The sequence below is a fragment of the Hyperolius riggenbachi genome, chromosome 6 (genome assembly GCF_040937935.1).
Source record: "Hyperolius riggenbachi isolate aHypRig1 chromosome 6, aHypRig1.pri, whole genome shotgun sequence".
Classification (NCBI taxonomy): domain Eukaryota; kingdom Metazoa; phylum Chordata; class Amphibia; order Anura; family Hyperoliidae; genus Hyperolius; species Hyperolius riggenbachi.
In genome coordinates this window covers 363,431,474-363,453,622 of record NC_090651.1, presented here as the reverse complement: position 1 = coordinate 363,453,622, position 22,149 = coordinate 363,431,474, and the positions used below count along the sequence as shown (strand labels likewise).

Sequence of the window (22,149 nt, the reverse complement as noted above, 5' to 3'; positions counted from 1 at the left end):
AGATTGGCTTGGGGCCACTACTGACCCTATCAGGGCACAGATAGGCCAGAAAACAAAGGCCACTTTATTCCAAGAATAATGCTCACTAGGGAAGGGCAGAGATACAAGAATCCCATTTAAATATGTACACATTTTGTGTGTTGTGTAGAGAGAATTCCTTCTACAGCTTTCCATGTTTGGCATTTGACTGGTGTAAAATATCTTTAAATGCTTAAAGGACAACTGTAATGAGAGAGATATGGAGGCTGCCATATTTATTTCCTTTTATACAATACCAATGCAGTCCTTCTGATCTATTAGGATGCATGCAGTAGTGTCTAAATAATGTCAGAAACAAGCATGCAGCTAATCTTGTCAGATCTGACAATAATGTCAGAAACATCTGATATACTGCATGCTTGTTCAGGGGCCATGGCTAAAAGTATTAGAGGCAGAGGATCAGCAGGGCTGCCATGCAACTGGTGTTGTTTAAAAGGAAATAAATATGGCCCGACACTGTGTCAGGCTTGACGCTCGCTAGCCTCAGGAGTCCCCCAGTATAAATCTAATAGATTGCATGCCTGCTAAAGGCTTAGCTAGCACTAGGCTAGCTAGTATAGGTGGCCAGCATCCCCCCCCCCCCCATGGCCCCCGATCCCCCCGATCCAGTCGCTTATACATTACCCAGCCTGGTTCCAGCGATTTGTACCGCCTCCCCGCACAGCTCCGGTCTCTCTGTGGGGAGGATCGTGACTGAGCATGACGTCGTGACATCGGTGACGTCATGTACGATCCTCCCCATAGAGAAGATCGTAGCTGTGCGGGGAGGCTGCGGCGATTGCTGGAACCAGGCTGGGTAATGTATAAGCGGCTGGATGGGGGGCGATCGGGGGGTGCACGCCACCTATACTAGCTAGCCTAGTGGTAGCTAAACCTTTTGCAGGCATGCTGTCAGGATCGCTCCTGTAGCATGTTCTGTCGGTTGCAGTGGAACTGCAACCGGGCAGTTCTGACTTATCTGCTTGCATTTGGTTGCTCAGTTTGGATTGCATTCGCAATAAGTCTCATTGTCATTTGCATACACACTGCAGTTCAGAGTAGTCCAGGATGCTGTCATAGATCCACCTATGGCTTACTGCACTTGAATTGCAGTCAGACAGTCATGGATTTCTTACATACATGTGGTTGCATAATTTGGCATGCATTTGTAATGAGAGTTTGCTCCATTCCCAGTCAGCTAGCAGCTTTTCATCAGTCTAGCACAGGATTGCATGATTACCATTCAGCTGTGTGGGAATTTGCATTTCTGCATCCATTGGCTGATGTCCACATAAAAACCTGCCTCCCACTTCAGACCGCGCCCGTCATAGCTTGTGCTTGTGCGTTTGAGGCTTGTGCCATTAACAGTGCAAGAATGGCAGCTATTTTAATATGCCCCTTGAAAATCAACAGGTGAATTTTGATTGGCTTTTTTTAGGCTCCACCCACTTTTCTGAATATTAATCCCAGTCACCCAGTAACCAGCTGTGCAAAGTTTAAGAACCCTGCCATTAACAGTAAAGAAGGGCCGCAGTTTACAATTCCCCAGACCCCCCTCCCCCCCCCCAAAAAAAATTTTTTGACTCCACCCACTTTTTGTAACCTTGAGTCATTACTCAATGACCAAGTTTGTGAGCGTTCGGGTTCCTGGCATCAAAATTGTGCTAATGGAAGCAGTTTATCCAGTTAAAAAAATCTGGCTGTTTGTGGCTCAGCCCTTTTAGTGAATTTGAACCCCAGTCACTTAACGACCGACTGTAGCAGGTTTGAGGCCTTTAACCGTGTAAGAATGGCAGCAGTTTCAATATTCCCCTTGAAAATCAATAAGTGAATTTTGATTGGCTCTTGTAGGCCCCACCTACTCTTCCGAATATTAATCCCAGTCACCCAGTGACCAACTGTGTCAAGTTTGAGAACCCTGCCATTAACAGTGTAAGAATAGCTAAAGTTTATATTTTTCCATGTAAAAAGTTAGTTCTTTTTGGCTCTGCCCACTTTTTCTAACCTTGACATACAGTCACTCAATGACCAAGTTTATGAGCTGTGGGGTCTTTGGCATCAATAAGTTGCATTTTACCATTGAAATTAAACAAATCTGCTTGTCTGTTTTTGGCCCGCTCCCTTTTCAGAATTTAAACCCCAGTCTCCCAGTGACTGACTGTACCAGATTTAAGGACTCTGCCAGTAAAAGTGTATGAATGGCAGCAATGTAAATATACCCCTTGAAAAACAAAAGGTGAATTTTGATTGGCTGCTGTAGGCTTCACCCACTTTCCTGAATATTAGTCCCACTCACCCAGTGGCCAACTGTGTCAAGTTTGAGAACCCTGCCAATAACAGAATGGCTGAAATCAATCTAACAAATCTGATTGACTCCACACCCTTTAGTGAATTTGGACCCCAGTCACCCAATGACTGACTGTATCAGGTTTGAGGCCTCTGCCATTAACAGTGTAAGAATGGTAGCAATATAAATATTCCCCTTGAAAATCAATTGGTGAATTTTGAGTGGCTGTTGTAGGCTCCACCTACATTTCTGAATATTAATCCCAGTCACCCAGTGGCCAATTGTGTCAAGTTTGGGAACCCTGCCATGTAAAAAATTAAGTTGTTGGCGCCTCCCACTTTTTCTAACCTTGACATACAGTCACTCAGTTATCAAGTTTATCTGCTTTGGGGTCCTTGGTATCAATACTTTGTATATTCCTATTGAAAAATAAACAAATCTGATTGGCTTTTGTGGCTCCGCCCCTTTCTGAATTTGAACCCTAGTCACCCAGTGACCAACTGTACCAGGTTTGAGGCATCTGCTATTAACAGTATAAGTATGGTAGCAGCTTAAATATTCCCTATGAAAATCAAAAGGTGAATTTTGATTGGCTGTTGTAGGCTCCACTCACCTTCCAAAATCTTAATCTCATTCACCCATTGACCAACTGTGCAAAGTTTGAGATCCCTGCCATTAACGGTGTAAGAATGGTTGCAGTTTATATTTTCCCAGTAAAATTTGTTTTTGGCTCCGCCCACTTTTTGTAAACTGAACACACAGTCACTCAATGACCAAGTTTGTGAGCTTTCAGGTTCCTGGCATCAAACATGTGTGAATGGAAGCAGTTTATACACCAAGGAAATTTGATTGGCTGTTTGTGGCCCCGCCCTTTTAGTGAATTTGGACCCCAGTCACCCAATGACCGACTGTAGCAAGTTTGAAGCCTCTGCCATTAACAGTGTAAGAATAGCAGCAGTTTAAATATTCCCCTTGAAAATCAACAGGTGATTTCTGATTGGCTGTTGTAGGCTCCACCCACTTTTTTGAATCGTAATCTCATTCACCCAGTGACCAAGTGTGGCAAGTTTGAAAACCCTGCGATTATTAGTATAAGAATGGCTGCAATTTACATTTTCTCATTTAAAGTGAATGGCTGAAATTTGATTGGCTGTTTTCTGAAGTCCTTCTGATTGGAGGGCAGAGCATGATAACAAAACAACTTAACTTGCAGTCTTCACCACTGGGAATAGGAGGCACGGATCTACGCAGCTCTGATCATGTGCGTAGCCTGGGAGTTCTAATTGATGGGAATTTAAACTTCAGAACTCAAATCTCTGCTGTGGTGAAATCATCCTATTTTCACCTGAAGAACAGTGCAAAAATCAAGCACCTCATCCCCCCAGAAGATCTGCCAACCTTAGTCCATGCCTTCATCACATCCCGACTGGACTACTGTAATGCTCTCTACACTGGCCTTCCAAAAAAGGCCTTGTACCGCCTAGAGCTGATACAGAATACTGCTGCCAGACTGCTAACCAACCAACCCTGTCATTGCCACATAATGCCAGTCCAGCACTCCCTTCACTGGCTACCTATAGAATGGAGGGTCCTATTCAAGATCGACCTACTGACATTTAAATCCCTGAATAATCTGGGCCCTGGATACATGAAAGAAATGTTGCAGCTGCGTAGCAATCCCCGCATTCTCAGATCCACAGGTTCTAATAATCTAGTCATACCCAGAGTCCACTTGGAAACTTTTGGTTCCAGAGCCTTCTGTCATGCTGCCCCTACATTTTGGAACTCCTTACCTCAACAGATCAGGACAGCTCCATCCCTGGCCGTGTTTAAATCCAGACTGAAAACCCACCTGTTCAGTTTGGCATTTGCAGAATTATAACTTTTGTTGTGTGAATACTTCATCCTACTACCAATTACTGAATCTGAGAGAGCCTAAACGCTTTGAGTCCTATGGGAGAAAAGCGCTATAGAAATGTTATTGTATTGTATTATTATTGTATTATGCACCACCCACTTTTCCTGGATTTGTAACCAAGGTCACCAAGTGACCAACTATGCCAAGTGTGGCTTGATTACTGTGAGAATGGCAACTTTTTACATTTTTTTTTCCATTGACATGAATGGGTGGAATCTGATTAGCTGTTTGTAGCTCCGTCCAGGTGTGAGGGGTGCGAGACCCCCAGAACATATTCCAGGTAGTAAGGGATCTGTGTACCAAGTTTCGTTCAAATCGGTCAAGCCGTTTTCGAGTGATCGCGGCACACACGCACGCACGCACACACACATACGCGTACGCGCACGGGCACACACACGCGCACGCACACACACACACACACACACACACACACACACACACACACACACACACACCACACGCACACACGCACGCACACACGCACACACGCACACACGCACACACGCACACACGCACACACGCACACACACACACACACACACACACACACACACACACACACACACACACACACACACACACACACACACACACACACACCACACACACACACGCACACACACGCACGCACGCACGCACGCACGCACGCACACACACACACACACACACACACACGATTTTATAGATTGTTTAACCTTGTTTTTTTCTTGGACGTTTGCTGTATCTGTGAGGGTACAGAGAAGTCTTTCTGATCCTGATAGCTTGGATTCTGCCATCACCACGTTGGTGACTGGTAGTATTCCTGCTAGTCCTGATTCTGGGGATGTACCTATAAGCTGCGGTTGCTATTAGTTACGCTCCTTCCTGTTTGTCTTGTTCGTGCCAGTGTGAATGTTTACCGTCGCTGGGGCAGCGACAAGATTGGCAAAGCATTCCATCTGTCTCTCTGTTGTCTGTCTTGTTACTCAGTCACAGGCTCAGGCAGCGGTCGCCCTGGGCAACCAATGTATCTTGTTCGCTAGCAATCAGTACGCTGGTTTTGCTGGACACCTTATCACTCCGTGATAAACATACTGTATTTGAATGCGACTTTCATTATTGTATTTCAATGCAACTGCCAGTCTGACTTAGTTACGACCTTAGCTTCACTGACCACTCTCTCGCCTAGCCCACTGTACTGCAGCCATCTGATCTAACATGTGTGACCCCAGCCAGTTACCGACTCCGATTCTGCCTAGCCCACTGTACTGTAGCCAGCTGAGAGTGTGTATTTATCCACTTTAGCACTTAGCGTTACACATGCAATCTATTAGATTTATCCTGGGGGACTCTGGGGCTGCAAAATCACCTGAGCCACGTAACGCTCAGGTTAACCTCCGTTTTTCCCCTTAAAGGGAAGGTTCAGGGAGGGTGGAGAAAAAATAAAAATCACTTTCCACTTACCTGGGGCTTCCTCCAGCCCGTGGCAGGCAGGAGGTGCCCTCGCCGCCGCTCCACAGGCTCCCGGTGGCCGACCCGACCTGGCCAGGCCGGCTGCCAGGTCGGGCTCTTCTGCGCTCCAAATCCTGGCACTTCTGCGTCCCACGCCGGCGCGCTGACGTCAGCGCGCCGGCGTGGGAAGCAGAAGTGCCAGGACTTGGAGCGCAGAAGAGCCCGACCTGGCAGCCGGCCTGGCCAGGTCGGGTCGGCCACCGGAGACCACCGGGAGCCTGCGGAGCGGCGGCGAGGGCACCTCCTGCCTGCCACGGGCTGGAGGAAGCCCCAGGTAAGTGGAAATTTATTTTTATTTTTTCTCCACCCTCCCTGAACCTTCCCTTTAAACTGTAACTGTTGGGCATAAAATCAAAAATCAATTCTTTATTTTTATCTGGTAAACAAATAAAAAGGATGCTAACCAGGCAATCCAAACGTTAAAATCACTATTACTTTTCTTGTTGATAAATGATCATTCCCCAGTTTACCCGATTTTTTCTTATTTGGTACTCACAAAATTTGGTACACAAAAAGGAAGTTGCAGGGCATGCTGGGTTGTCCTTTTTTGTTTATCTAATTCCCCTCAGACTGAACTAATGCAGTCTGATTGGCTGAAGCCTCTTTCCCTCCTGTTTTCCCCTCCCACACTTCTGTTCCTCTCTGATTGGCCAGTATTTCTCATGCTGAGACGATGCTCTTTCTATAGTGAAGGGCACGCAAATCAGGCAGAGGAGACTAAGGGAGGAAAATACATCAGAATTGGCTTCAAAATAGACACACTCTTAAAATGGGAAATTCTAAGAAGGATTTTCTCTTTGTATACTGTAAAAAAAATCACTAAAATCAAAACATGTACAGTGCAATACATTTGTTATGTAAGTAGAGCAAGTATTTATCTACTTATATATGTGGTGTTTTTTTTTCTGAGATAGTATGACTGACAGCTCCTCTTTAACAAAAGCAAGAGCAATTTTCCCCTGTCAGTGCTCCTTCCATTCATTTGCCTATAACTTTATTACTACTTATCACAACAAAACAATCTATATTTTGGTTTTTTTCGCCACCAATTAGGCTTACTTTGGGAGGTACTTTTTGCTAAGAATTATTTTATCCTAACTGCATTTTAACAGGAAAAAAAAATATTTTAAATATTAGTGGCATTTCTTCATGACTTTAGAAACAAAAAACCACACATCCAACTAAGGAAAATACATTGAAATGTCATTACAATACATTTGAGTGCGGCAAACAAAAAATAAAACAACCCAAAAACACACATTGTCCTACCTGAACAATGCCCAACAAAACAGTAGGTTTTATTTCCTTCCTTCCAGTTAAAAGTTGTCGCTGTCTTATAAAGTGAAAGCTCTCTCACTCTGACCGGCTGCTGTTCATCAGAGAAGTTCCATCACTTCCTTTCCTGACAGGAAGAAGGAAATCTCTCCGAGAGTAGGGATGACCAATGTGATGTCCGTAATTCAGGCTTGCATATAAATTATAACACATTGTATAAAGCCTGGAATTGAGCCAGACCAATGCACCTCTAGCTAGCTTTGTAATTGGCCCAATACCAAGCTGTAAACCATTTACATTACTTTTGCATGCAAGCTTGAGGTTCCAGGTGGCCCTGGAGATGGGGAGGGACCTACAAGCGTGAAGGGGGCTGGAGGAAGCCCCAGGTATGTATATATTTTTTTTTGGGGGGGGGGGGTTGATCTCAGGCCTTCTTTAAGTTATCCAAATCTAATATAAATAAATAAGTGAAATCCTGGCTTGGACTTCTAACTTGAAAGGAACTCCTTTCACTATTATTTGCCTTTCGAGTGGGCTTTCCATGTGTGGGTCAGGCCAGTTTATTCCTGTTCCTGCTGGACTGGTGACATTTCTCCCCCCCCCCCCCCCGTTGTTTCCCCTCCGAGTGACCTTTCTATGTATGACCTAATCCCCTTCTCCAGCCAGAGTCCTCTTCCTCCGCTATTGTCTATTCTTACTCCTTCTCACAGCCAGATGTTCTGGCCGAGTTCTTGCTTGATGTTCCTTACAACTCGCCAACAACAACTGAACGAGAGCGAGATAATCTCTCCCTTCAGACTGTGTGATGTCCTCTGTGCCAGGAGTGTGGGGGAGTCCTTCTTCTGTTCCTGGGCTACACCTGTCAGAGAACAACAAGAGGACCTCCTGAGGGTCAGCTTCAATGCACTAGTCACTAGTGGGTGGGAAGTGAACAAGTGGCCACCAATATTCCACACCAAGGGCCTTGTTTACTAAAGCCTGGTACATGCTTTCAATTATGATTGACCAATTACTGACCAATTTTTCCACCTCCATGAAGCATGAGGGTTTTCCTACACAATCTTCTCTATTATTCAATATCTGTTGACCTTCATACTACATAGAGGTGGTAAAATTGGTCAGTGATTGACCAATCATAATTGAAAGTGTGTATCAGGCTTAAAGCCCGAGGGACCCAGCGCTGGAAAGGCCAGGAGGAGGGTTAGTGGGGAAGCCTCAAGACTATCCAGAGACTTCTGTCTTATGGGGTAAGCACCCAAATTGGGCACTTTTTCCCCTTCAGGTACACTTTAAAGAGACTCTGTACTCCTATCGAGGCTTCCCCTGTCCTCCTCTGTCCCACGGTGGTCTCACTCTGGCCCACGGAATGCACGGCTGAGAATTTGTCAGGCTGTGCAATACTACCTTTCCCTGTTCCAGCGGGGGCGCTGTTGCGGCTCTCTGCTCGGAAATAGGCGGAAATAGCCGATCTGTGTCGGGTCCGCTCTACTGCGGTGGAGACTTGTGCCTGTGCAGTAGAGCAGACCCAACTGTGATCGGCTATTTCCGCCTATTTCAGAGCCGAGAGACGCTACTGCGCCTGTGTCGGGAAGGTAAATATTTACATGGCCGTCGTTCCTGGACCTGCAGCAAGATAATCGTGGTATGGAGGAGGACAGGGGAAATCTCAATAGGATCCAGAAGCTTCCCTCTCCCGAGGTGAGTACCCCCCAGGGGCATTTTTTGTTAGTACAGTACCTCTTTAAAGAAGAGATTGAGGAGGAGCGGTGGCAGTCCCAGTGGTTCAGTGCAGAAGCAGCAGGTAGGGAGTGAGCAACAGATAACGGGTGAGTGCCAGGTGCCTGACAAGGTAATGGTGACGAGTGTGACTGGCAGATCTCATGGGGAGCTAGGTAGCAGTGCTGTAATGCTGAAAGACAGCTCCACAGCACAAAACATCACAACCTATCACCCGACACGACCAACGCAATGGCCTGTATTCAGTGAAGCTCTTCTTGCTTGGACATCCATCAACTGAAGTTGGCAAATGGAAATTTAATTTACCGGTAAATCTTGAGCAATGTCCGTGGTAAGATGTCACTGCTGTATAAATACATAATAATAATATGGTAGGACATTAGACTGTGACTATGGTAGGGATTAGATTGTGAGCTCCTCTGAGGACAGTCAGTGACATGACTATGTACTCTGTACAGTGCTGCAGAAGATGTCAGCACTATATAAATACATAATAATAATATGGTAGGGTGTTAGACTATGACTATGGTAGGATTAGAGTGTAAGCTCCTCTGAGGACAGTCAGTGACATGGTTATGTACTCTGTAAAGTGTTGGAGAAGATGTCAGCGCTATATAAATACATAATAATAATATGGTAGGACATTAGACTATGACTATGGTAGGATTAGATTGTAAGCTCCTCTGAGGACAGTCAGTGACATGACTATGTACTCTGTAAAGTGCTGCAGAAGATGTCAGTGCTATATAAATACACAATAATACTATGGTAGGACATTACACTATGACTATGATAGGGAATAGATTGTGAGCTCCTCTGAGGACAGTCAGTGACATGACTATGTACTCTGTAAAGTGCTGCAGAAGATGTCAGTGCTATATAAATACATAATAATAATAATAATAATAATATAGTAGGACATTAGACTATGACTATGTTAGGGATTCAGGCCCGGTCCACCCATGATGCGAAGTGAGGCGGCTTCCTCAGGCGGCAGACGTCTGGGGGCGGCACCAGGCAGAAACAGGAAGGGAAGAGAGTGCCTGGGCAACCTATACTGGGGCAACTGTACCTGGCTAACCTATACTGGGGGCAACTGTACCTAGCTACCAATACTGGGGGCACCTATACCTGGCTACTTACCTATACTGTGGGTGTTTTTTGGGGGGCTCACCGTAACTATAACGCGCAGTGCAAATTGTCGGGTGCTGGGCGGTCATTCCAATTCGGGGGGGGCATCCTCAAAAGTTTGCCTCAGGCAGCAAAAAGTCTTGAACCGGCCCTGTAGGGACTATTAGATTGTGAGCTCCTCTAAAGACAGTCAGTGACTGTATTGATATTAAGTTACTAAAATGATTTATCCAGCAGTCATCTGTATTCATGGCAATTTTATCACAAAAGTGGGGTTTCCCTTTAAGTTACAGAGAACACAGAATCCCCAGGGTTTTCAGGGTTGCAACAAAATCCCTTTGTGAGGAGGCAGGACTTGGACAAAGTTCTGAAAGGGTTCAGGTACTGATTTGCTCTTCAGATGTTTCTGATTGGCAGGGAAGGATGTTTTACTGGTTACAGCACATTTTGTGGTAATAACAGCTGCATTTCTTTTTTTGGTAAACAATATCCTGCATTTTCCCTTAAGCTGGTTTCGCGCTGTGAAGATCCAAAGAAGCGCTAACTGGAAACTGAGGGCTTCTCTATTAACAACACAAACAGCATCACAACCACAGGCTTTGACCAACAGCGAAACAAATTAGCACAAGCCCGTTCCAAACTGACACACATAATCATCATTATCCTGATCCAGCCCTGTCCCTCCCAGCCATGCCCAAAGACTCCATCAAACGGCACATTGTGTGCGGGGCCGAGAGAGACACCAGCGGGACACAGAGCGAGCGGGGGGTACACTGTGCACAGGGGGGGCTGCTGGGGCAGGAGGGCAGATAGCCAGGACCAAGGGGAGTAATGCTCGAGAGTTAAAAACAGAGGGAGAGGAGTGGAGAAGATCGAGAGAAAATTAATTGTGGAATTACAGAGAGATGAAGGAATGTTGCGATGACAAAACTTTACTCCGCTGGCGGTGAGTATAATAGCATGACTCATACTGGCTGAAGACTCTCTCTCTCTCCCGTACCATTCTTCACTCACTATCCCTCCCTCCCTCTCATCTCTCTTTTTTTGTCTGTAGCAAACTCCAAGGTTTGGTTAGCACACCCGAGAAAGTTTGTAGTAGTATTTATTCCTTAGTCAAGATATCGTTTGACAATTATTCCGGGGCCACTGAGGGACTCCTAAGTGCAGACATATAAATGTTATATGTCTGCACTTCCTGATGAAGGGGACCCTCCGTGGCCCCAAACAATTGTCAAACGTTGAGTTGACTTGCATTAAAGAGACACTGAAGCGAAAAAAAAATATGATATAGTGAATTGGTTGTGTACTATGAATAATTACTAGAAGATTAGCAGCAAAGAAAATATTCTCATACTTTTATTTTCAGGTATATAGTGTTTTTTTCTAACATTGCATCATTCTATAATATGTGCAGATTACACAACACTCAGCATTCAAAATGAGTCTTTCAGAGCAGTCTGTGAAGTAATGACCTCTCCTCTGGCAGAGAAAAAGTAAACAGTTCACTTACACTTGAGATAGTAAAAGTCAGATAACAGCCCTCTCTACCACTAAGACTTGGTCGGAGAGCTTAATGGCTTGTTTGCATAGAGATAACAACTGGAGTTTCTCAATTCTTCCTGTACTGGAAACAATTAGACTGATGTATCTGATCTTAATGTTTTATTTCTTAGCTGTACTACACATACAAATCATAATATCATCATTTTTTTTTTCGCTTCAGTGTCTCTTTAAGGAATAAATACTCCTACAAACTTACTCTGGTGTGCTAACCAAACCTCGGACTTTGCTACTTGCACTAGGTGTTTTGCTTGGCACCTTGGTTATGCACCCAACCTACATACGATAAGGTATGCCACTTCCAAAACCCCTGACTATCTTTTCTCTGTAGTGTCAGTATTTTGTATAAATTCTGTATTATGTACCAATTCTGTATGTTGTATATTGGTGTATACCATTGTCTGTATTGTTATGTACCCCATGTTTGTTTCTTACTTTATACAGCGCCGCAGAATGATTCCTTGATTCCTTTTTTTGTATGGCGCTTTTTTCCCATCGGACTCAAAGCTTGAGCTGCAGCCACTAGAGCGCACTCTGTAGGCAGTAGCAGTGTCAGGGAGTCTTGCCCAAAGAACTCCTTAGTGTATAGGTGTAGACTTACTAAACAGGAAGAACCGAGATTTGAACCCAGGTCTCCTAGATCAGAGGCAGAGCCCTTAAAGAGACTCTGTAACAAAATTTTCAGCCTTATTTCTTCTATCCTATAAGTTCCTATACCTGTTCTAATGTGGTGTGTGGCTGTATTATCTTTGTTATATGATCTAATCTTCTCTCCTCTGTCGGGTCTGTCGGGCTGAGGCAGTCAAGCTGGAATGTGCTGTGCTGCTTGTGAATGGATAGAAGCTATACACACCCTCTCCAGGCCCCCTGCACACTCTGTATGACTCACACACTGAGCTACTCTCAGCCTATCACTTGCTAGGTCTTTTGTTTGTAAACACTGGATAAAAATGGCAATTACAAGCCAGGATTGCAACAGGGAGTGGCAAAAACAGCACAGAGGGGCACAGGAGAACAGAATGCACAGAATGGTATGCTTATTATTGTAAGAATTTTAGAGTACAGATTCTCTTTAACCATTATACTATCGAGCCACAGAATATGTTGGCGCTTTATAAATCAATAATAATAATAATAATAATAATAATTGTCATGAATCTTGTTGGTTATACAATAGTGATGGTCAAGTAGATGCAAATAACTGAGTTGATTCAAATTTATGCAAATTTGTATGCAAATTTATTCAGCTTAAAAATGAACCAATCAAATCCTGCTGAGGTAAAATTTGATTGGTTCATTTTCAAGCTGCAAATATTTGCATAAAAATTTGCATAAATTTGCATCTACTTGACCATTACTATTATACAATAAAACAGGCAAATTTAAAAAGTTGTCTTTTTCCAACCACTTATCCCTCTCTGTCTGTCTATGGCTCTGATTCTTATTCAATTAACCATTTCTCCTAAGTTTTCTCCTTTGAGATAATTTTTCCTCTTCTGTTTTAATAACTTGTCAGCATTTTGCAATTAAAAAGTACCAAAAAGTGGTGAAAAACTACTGTCAACATTATTTGGAGTATTTTCTTGCTTAGTTGCTGGAGGCTTAAAAGGCATTTTATTAACAAGGGACTTAATTCACTAAACCGTGATATCTCAGATATCACACCTTATCAAAGATATCACACCTTATCAAAGATATCACACCTTATGAAAAGATATCACACCTTATAAAAGATATCACACCTTATCAAAGTTATCACACCTTATCAGAGTAGCATAACGAGTGCTCCAAACCCGCAGGGGCTCAGGGCAGGACGAGTGTCATTGCCAATTAGCAGGCATACGTTTGTAGTGCTCGCTATGCTACTCTGATAAGGTGTGATAACTTTGATAAGGTGTGATATCTTTCATAAGGTGTGATATTTGAGTTATCACGGTTTAGTGAATTAAGCCCCAGATGTGAAATATCACCTAGGAGAAAACTCTATTATATTTGGATAAGCACCAGACTTGCCCATGTGCAACTCACTTTTTCTTCTCAACTTTCTCCTAGGAGATATTTTTCATCTTCTGTTTAAAGGGGAACTGAAGAGAGAGGTATATGGAGGCTGTCATGTTTATTTCCTTTTAGACAATACCAGTTGCCTGGCAGCCCTGCTGATCCTCTGCCTCTAATACTATTAGCCATAGCCCCTGAACAAGCATGCAGCAGATCAGGTGTTTCAGTGGTTCAGACTTATAAGTCTGATCTGACAAGACTAGCTGCATGCTTGTTTCTGGTTTTAATCAGATACTACTGCAGAGAAATAGACCAGCAGGGCTGCCAGGCAACTGGTATTGATTAAAAGGAAATAAACAGGACAGCCTCCATATACCTCTCTCTTCAGTTCCCCTTTAAAATAAATTTCAGCGTTCTGCAACTGAAAAAGAACTGAAAAGTAGGTTGAAGTACCATTAAAATCATTTTGAGCATTTTCTTGCCTGCTGGTGGTTTAAAGGGAGGGAACCATAGATGAACAGCAAAAAGATTGTATACATACCGGTGGCTTCCTCCAGCCCCATATAGGCGCTGATCGATCCCACGCCGCCATCCTCCTCTGCCCACAGCTACTTGAACCGGGTCCCCGCTGTTCCGTCAGTCGGAGCCAGTCTAAGCGTAAGGGAAGTGCGCTCTTTGCGTATCTCTGCAGCAGTGTATGGAGAGATATGTAGAGGGCGCACTTCTCCTGCGTAGCTGGCTCTGATGACGTCAGTGGTGGGAGCCGGTTGTCGTAGATGTGGGCAGCGGAGGACGGCGGCGTCGGATCGATCATAGCGTATGAGGCTGGAGGAAGCCCCAGGTATGTATAAAAGCTTTTTCATTTTCCCGTTTTTAAGCCTTAAAAAAACAAAGATACTCACCTAAGGAGAGGGAAGACTCTGGGTCCTATAGAGCCTTTCCGTTCCTCCTACGGTCACCGCTGTCTCCCCGTTTGCAGTTTTCGACCAATGGGTCAGAGACTGCTCACTTCTGCCACTGCGAGAAGCTTCAGCAACCCGAGTGCTCCCGCTCTGCACTGCGCATGTGCAAGAAAGCACGCATTCCCAAGCATTCACACATGCGCAGTAAGGATCGGTGCACCTTCAGGAGGACTCGGGCTCCTGAAGCCTCTCGCAGCGGCGGAAGTAAGAAGCCTCCTACCCATTGGTCCGCTAAAAAGGGAGATAGTGGTGACCATCGGAGGACCGGGAAGGCTCTATAGGACTCAGAGCCTTCCCTCTCCTTAGGTGAGTATCAGTTTTTGTTTTTAGGCTTCAGACAGGCGTTTTATTGACAAGATGTGAAGTATCACCTAGGAGAAAACTCAGGAGAAAAAGTGAATTGCGTATGGGCCTCTGAGTGATAAAAAGAGTTTATTAATTTAAAACTAAGTGAGAGTAATATGGAGGCTGCCATCTTCATTCTCTAATAATCAATGCCAGTAGTGTGACTTCTGTGCTGAAGCTCCGCCTCTACACATCTGGGATTGAGACCCGATCTCCTTGGGTGAAATCGCTGGGCCGGGCTGCACAGGCGTGTGTCAGATGTGTAGTTGATGACGTGATGAGTTACCGTGCGGTGGTGGTGGTGGTGGTGGGGGGGGGGGGGGGGCACAGAGCAGCGCATGTGAGATGTCCAGGGCAGTTTCTAGGCAAAATTGCACCCAGACCGAGGATGTCAAAATTGTGTGCCTCCTAGTAAAGGCTAGCCAGGCATAGGTGCCCCTAGTATAGGTAGCCAGGCATAGGTGCCCCCAGTAAAGGCTAGCCAGGCATAGATGCCCCTAGTATAGTTTAAATAAAACATAAGAGGGGATACTGTCTTGCATTTGTCATTCATAATTATTGCACGCCTTTACTGAAATGCACCCTCAAAGCAGTAAAGAAGGGAACATGTGACAAGTCAACCAATTTGGTGCCACAATAGGTGCCAATACAAAATACAGTGGGATGCAAATCGGTGATCGGGATATGCACGCAGCTAGCAAAGTGCTAGCTGCGTGCAGTAAAAAAAAAATTGTGAAAATAGGCCCGGCCGGAGAAATCCTTCTGCGCAGGTTAGCCCGAGCTGAGCTCGGGATAACCGGCAAGAAGATTAATCATCATGATTTTCCTGTATAAATCATTGGACGTGTGTGTGTGTGTGTGTGTGTGTGTGTGTGTGTGTGTGTGTGTGTGTGTGTGTGTGTGTGTGTGTGTCTTGCGCCCCCCCCTGCACACCTGGGCGGAGCTACAAACAGCAAATCAGATTTCGCCCATTCAAGTCAATAGAAAAAATGTAAAAGTCTGCCATTCTCACAGTAATCAAGCCAGAGTCCCCACACTTGGCTCATTTGGTCACTTGGTGACCGAAGTTACAAATCCAGGAAAAGTGGGCGGAGCATAAAACATCTAATCAAAATTCAGCCATTCATTTTAAAGAGACTCTGAAGCGAGAATAAATCTCGCTTCAGAGCTCATAGTTAGCAGGGGCACGTGTGCCCCTGCTAAACCGCCGCAATAGCGCCGCTAAACAGGGGTCCCTTCACCCCCAAACCCCCCACTGCGACACTTGGTCGCAGACTTGGTCGCTCCTGGAGGCAGGGCTAACGGCTGCAGCCCTGCCTCCAGTCACGTCTATCAGCGCCGCATCGCCGCCTCTCCCCCGCCCCTCTCAGTAAAGGAAGACTGAGAGGGGCGGGGGAGAGGCGGAGATACGCGCTGACAGACGCGCGTGGGGCAGGGCTGCGGCGGTTAGCGCTCCCCCGCTGAAACTAGGGGATTTGGGGGATCAGGGACCCCCGTTAAGCCGCGGGATAGCGGCGGTTTAGCAGGGGCACACGTGCCCCTGCTATCTATGAGGTCTGAAGCGAGATTTATTCTCGCTTCAGACTCTCTTTAAATGGGAAAATGTAAACTGCAGCCATTCTTACACTGTTAATCGCAGGGTTCTCAAACTTGGCACACTTGGTCACTGGGTGAATAAGATTATGATTTAGGAAAGTGGGTGGAGCCTACAACAGCCAATCAAAATTCACCTATTGCATTTAAAGGGGAATATTTAAACTTCTGCCATTCTTACACTGTTTATGACAGAGGCTTCAGACTTGCTGCAGTCAGTCATTGGGTGACTGGGGTCCAAATTCACTAAAGGGGCGGGGGCCACAGACAGCCAATCAGATTTCTTTGCTGGATAAACTGCTTCCATTCACACATTTTTGATGCCAGGAACCTGAAAGCTCACAAACTTGGTCATTGAGTGACTGTGTGACAAGGTTACACAAAGTGGGCGGAGCCAAAAACAAATTTTGCTGGGAAAATATAAACTGCAGCCATTTTTACACTGTTAATGGCAGGGTTGTCAAACTTTGCACAGTTGGTCATTGGGTGAATGAGATTAAGATTTTGGAAAGTGGGTGGAGCCTACAACAGCCAATAAAAATTCAACTTTTGATTTTCAAAGGGAATATTTAAACTGCTACTATTCTTATACTGTTAAAAGCAGATGCCTCAACCCTGGTACAGTTAGTTACTGGGTGACTGGGGTTCAAATTCAGAAAGGGTTGAAGCCACAAATAGCCAATCAGATATACAAAGTATTGATACCAAGGACCTCAAAGCTGATAAACTTGGTAATTGAGTGACTATATGTCAAGGTTACAAAAAGTGGGAGGTGCCAGAAGCTTAATTTTTTACATGGCAGGGTTCCCAAACGTGACACAATTGGCCACTGGGTGCCTGGGATTATTATTCAGAAATGTGGGTGGAGCCTACAACAGCCAATCAAAATCCACCTATTGATTTTCATGGGGAATATTTACATTGCTACCATTCTTACACTGTTAATGGCAGAGGCCTTAAACCTGATACAGTCAGTAATTGGGTGACTGGGGACCAAATTCACTAAAGGGGGTGGAGGCACAAACAGCCAATCATATTTGTTAGATTGATTTCAGCCATTCTGTTATTGGCAGGGTTCTCAAACTTGACACAGTTGGCCACTGGGTGACTAGGATTAATATTCAGGATGGAAAGTGGGTGGAGCGTACAGCAGCCAATCAAAATTCATCTTTTGATTTTCAAGGGGAATATTTACATTGCTGCCAATCTTGCACTGTTAATGGCACAGATTATTATACAGATAAGTGGGTGGAGCCTAAAAAAAGTCAATCAGAATTCACCAGTTGATTTTCAAGAACAATATTAAAATTGCTGCCATTCTTGCACTGTTAATGGCACAAGCCTCAAACATGATACAGTTGGTCATTAGGTCACTGGGGTTTAAATTCAGAAAAGGGGATAGAGCAGGCATGGGAAAACTTGGCCCTCCAGCTGTTGAGGAACTACGAGTCCCACAATGCATTGCAGGAGTCTGACAGCCACAGTCATCACTTATTAAGGCAAATGCATTGTGGGATTTGTAGTTCCTTAACAGCTGGAGGGCCAAGTTTGCCCATGCCTGGGATAGAGCCACAAACCGCCAATCAGATGTGTTTCATTTCACTGGGAAAATACAAATTATTGATGCCAAGGACCCAAAGATCACAAACATGATCATTGAGTGACTGTGTGCCCAGGTTACAAAAAGTGGGCAGAGCCAAAAGCAAATTTCACTGGGAAAATGTAAACTGCAGCCCTTCTTCACTGTTAATGGCAGGGATCTCAAACTTTGCCAAGATGGTCACTGAGTGACTGAGATAAATATTCAGGGAAGTGGGTGGAGCCTATCATAGCCAATCAAAATTCACCTGTTGATTTTCAAGGGGAATATTTAAATTGCTGCTATTTTTACACTGGTAATAGCAGATGCCTCAAACCTGCTACAGTTGGTCATTGGGTGACTGGGATTCAAATGTTGGAGAGGGGCGCAGCCACAAACAGCCAATCTGATTTGTTTAATTTCTATGGGAATATACAAATTATTTATGCTAAAGACCCCAAAGCTCGCAAACTTGGCCATTGAGTGTTCGTGCGTTAGGGTTAAAAAAAGTGGGCGGAGCCAAAACCGGTCAAATACATACATGGGCAGGCAGTTCCAGGTCATTAGTGGGCGGAGACTAATACAAATTTCACTGGGAAAATGTAAACTGCAGCCATTCTTACACTGTTAATGGCAGGGTTCTCAAACTTTGCACAGTTGGTCACTGGGTGACTGAGTTTAATATTCAGAAAAGTGGGTGGAGCCTACAAAAGTGAATCAAACTTCACCTATTGCTTCTCAAGGGGAATATTTAATTGCTGCCATTCTTGCACTGTTAATGGCACAGGCCTCAAACCTGCTACAGTTGGTCATTGGATGACTGGGGTTCAAATTCAGAAAAGGGGGTGGAGCCACAAACAGCCAATCAGATTTTTTTTTCATTTCAATGCAAATTATTGATTCCAAAGACCGCAAACCTCACAAACTTGGTCATTGAGTAATTGTGTGTTAGGGTTAGAAAAAGTGGGCAGAGCCAACACTAGCCAAATACATACCCGGGCAACGCCGGGCAATCAGCTAGTATATCATATAGACACACACCGTGATATTTGAGAAGTGAAATTAAGTTTATTGGATTTACAGAAAGTGTGCAATAATTGTTTAAACAAAATTAGGCAGGTGCATAATTTTGGGCACCACAAAAAAAATCAATATTTAGTAGATCCTCCTTTTGCAGAAATTACAGCCTCTAAATGCTTCCTACAGGTTCCATTGAGAGTCTGGATTCTGCTTGAAGGTATTTTGGACCATTCTTCTTTACAAATCATAGAGTTCATTCAGGTTTGATGGCTTCCAATCATGGACAGCTCTCTTAAAGAGGAACTTCAGCCTAAACAAACATACTGTCATTAAGTTACATTATTTATGTTATTTAAAACAGATAGGTAATATAATCTCTTACCCACCCTGTTTTAAAAGAACAGGCAAATGTTTGATTTCATGAGGGCAGCCATCTTTTTGGTTGAAAGGAGGTGACAGGGAGCATGAGACACAGTTCCAACTGTCCTGCGTGCTGATCACCCCTCCCAGTTGCTAGGCAACGTGAATAACAACATAGGAAATCCCATCATGCTTTGCAAAGCATCAGGGAAAAAAAGCCCGGGCAGTTTTCTTTGATGGGTGGAGCTTAGCTAAAAATTCAGCTAAAAATTATACTTAGGTAAGAAAAACAACATTCTGATGCTGTGAAACTGTTAAAATAACACACCAAGCCTTTTCAGTTCTGCTGAGTAGATTTTTAGTCCGGAGGTTCACTTTAACTCACACCACAGATTTTCAATTATATTTAGGTCTGGGGACTGATATGGCCAATCCAGAATTTTTTACTTGTTCCTCTGCATGAATGCCTTAGTGGATTTTGAGCAGTGTTTAGGGTCGTTGTCTTCTTGAAAGATCCAGCCCGGCGCAGCTTCAGCTTTGTCATTGATTCCTGGACATTGTTATCCATATTCTGCTGATACTGAGTGGAATCCATGCGTCCCTCAACTTTGACAAGATTCCCAGTCTCTGCACTGGCCACAAAGCCCCACAGCAGGATGGAACCACCACCATATTTTACTGAAGGTAGCAGGTGTTTTTCTTGGAATGCTGTGTTGTTTTTCCTCCATGCATAACGCCCCTTGTTATGCCCAAATAACTCAATTTTAGTTTCATCAGTCCACAGCACCTTATTCCAAAATGAAGCTGTATTGTCCACATGTGCTTTAGCATACCTCAATCGGCTCTGTTTCTGCTGTGGGCGGAGAAAAGCATCACTCTTGCATACAGCATCTCCTTGTGTAAAGTGCACCGAATGGTTGAACGATGCGCAGTGACTCCATCTGCAGCAAGTTGATGTTTTAGGTCTTTGGTGCTGGTCAGTCTCTGACTGTTCTCACCATTCGTCGCGTCTGTCTATCCGAGATTTTTCTTGGTCTGCCACTTCGAGCCTTAAAGGGACTCCGAGCAGTGCAGAAACTATGGAAAGATGCATATCATTTTAAAGGGAAGGTTCAGGGAGGGGATTAAAAAAATAAAAATAAATTTCCACTTACCTGGGGCTTCCTCCAGCCCGTGGCAGGCAGGAGGTGCCCTTGCCGCCGCTACGCAGGCTCCCGGTGGTCTCCGGTGCCCGACCCGACCTGGCCAGGCCGGCTGCCAGGTCGGGCTCTTCTGCGCTCCATTTCCTGGGACTTCTGCGTCCCACGCCGGCGTCATCGGTCGTCCGCCGGGCTGTACTGCGCATGCGCAGTAGTTCTGCGCATGTGCAGTACAGCCCGGCGGACGTCCGATGACGTCAGCGCGCCGGCATGGGACGCAGAAGTCCCAGGAAATGGAGCGCAGAAGAGCCCGACCTGGCAGCCGGCCTGGCCAGGTCGGGTTGGGCACCGGAGACCACCGGGAGCCTGCGGAGCGGCGGCGAGGGCACCTCCTGCCTGCCACGGGCTGGAGGAAGCCCCAGGTAAGTGGAAATTTATTTTTATTTTTTTAATCCCCTCCCTGAACCTTCCCTTTAAAGCTCTCTTCTCTTTCCAATGATATATAAACCGCCGCCCTACACCTTTTAGTTTTCGCTATTTTCGCGATCGAAATTGCCGCAGCCGCGATTTCGATCGCGAAAATAGAGAAAACTAAAAGGCGTAGGGCGGCGGGTTAGTTGTCGTCAGAAAGAGGAGAAAGAGAGCTTTAAAATGATATGCATCTTTCCATAGTTTCTGCACTGCTCGGAGTCCCTTTAACTTAAACTGAGCCACCTAAACCATGATGGGGAACAATCTTTGTCTTCAGCTCATTTGAGAGTTGTTTTGAGACCCCCATGTTGCTACTCTTCAGGGAAAATTAAAAGAGAAGGGAAACTTACAATTGACCCCCTTAAATACTCTTTCTTATAATTGGATTCACCTGCGTATTGTTGGTCAGGGGTCACTGAGCTTACCAAGCCAATTTGAGTTTCAATAATTAGTTCTAAAGGTTTTGGAATCAATAAAATCACAACAGTGCCCAAATGTATGCACCTGCCTCATTTTGTTTAAACAATTATTGTGCACTTTCTGTAAATCCAATAAACTTCATTTCACTTCTCAAATATCACTGTGTTTATATTACAACTATAGGAGATGAAACTGGAGAAATTGTGTATTTTTTCATTTTTCCTTGTTTTTCCCTTTAAAATGCATAGAAAATAGAGTACTTACTGAAAACAAATATCAACCCCAAAAACCCTAATTAGTGGTGAAAAAAACAAGATATAGATCATTTCATTATGATTAGTAGTGATTAAGCTATTGGCAAATGAAAGGGATGAGCAGTGAAAGGTGACAATCGTTCTTGGGGTAAAACTCCTTTGGGGTGAAGTGGTTAAATGGACCCTGAGGTGGCAGGAAAAAACCTCACTGTAAGCCAAAGCTGCTTGTTCTCGAGCGGCTCCATGCCGGCTGCGCTTGCACAGTTGAAGTACGTCTGCACTCGTGCATGAAGGGGATGCCAGTGGCAGTGGGGTCAAGGAGAACGTGAGAAGCCTCTAGAGGACCAAGAGTCTTCCATCCTCCTAGGTAAGTATCTTTTTGTTTTCGGAGGGTTTAAAAACGATCTCAAGGCAGCACTGTGTTTACATTGCTAAAGGCTTGTACACACGACCAAACAATCTGCCCAACTATCATCTAAACTTGGTCTTTTGGAAGATCGTTGGGTGTGTGTACAGCTGGCAAACATCCAGATGACCAACTGATATAACAGGTTGTTTGCCAGATCCAACCGGTGGATCAATCTGACCAAG

General features: G+C 44.7%; 1 protein-coding gene across 2 annotated transcripts in view; it reads left to right on the top strand.

Annotated features, from left to right (window-relative positions):
- Positions 1-10,669: 10,669 nt before the first annotated feature.
- Positions 10,670-22,149, top strand: part of LOC137521908 (leucine-rich glioma-inactivated protein 1-like) — an 85,562-nt gene continuing 74,082 nt past the window's right edge. For both annotated transcript variants that reach the window (XM_068241786.1, XM_068241784.1), the window contains exon 1: positions 10,670-10,803. The gene's annotated coding sequence lies outside the window, so the exon portion shown is untranslated. The remainder of the gene's footprint in view (positions 10,804-22,149) is intronic.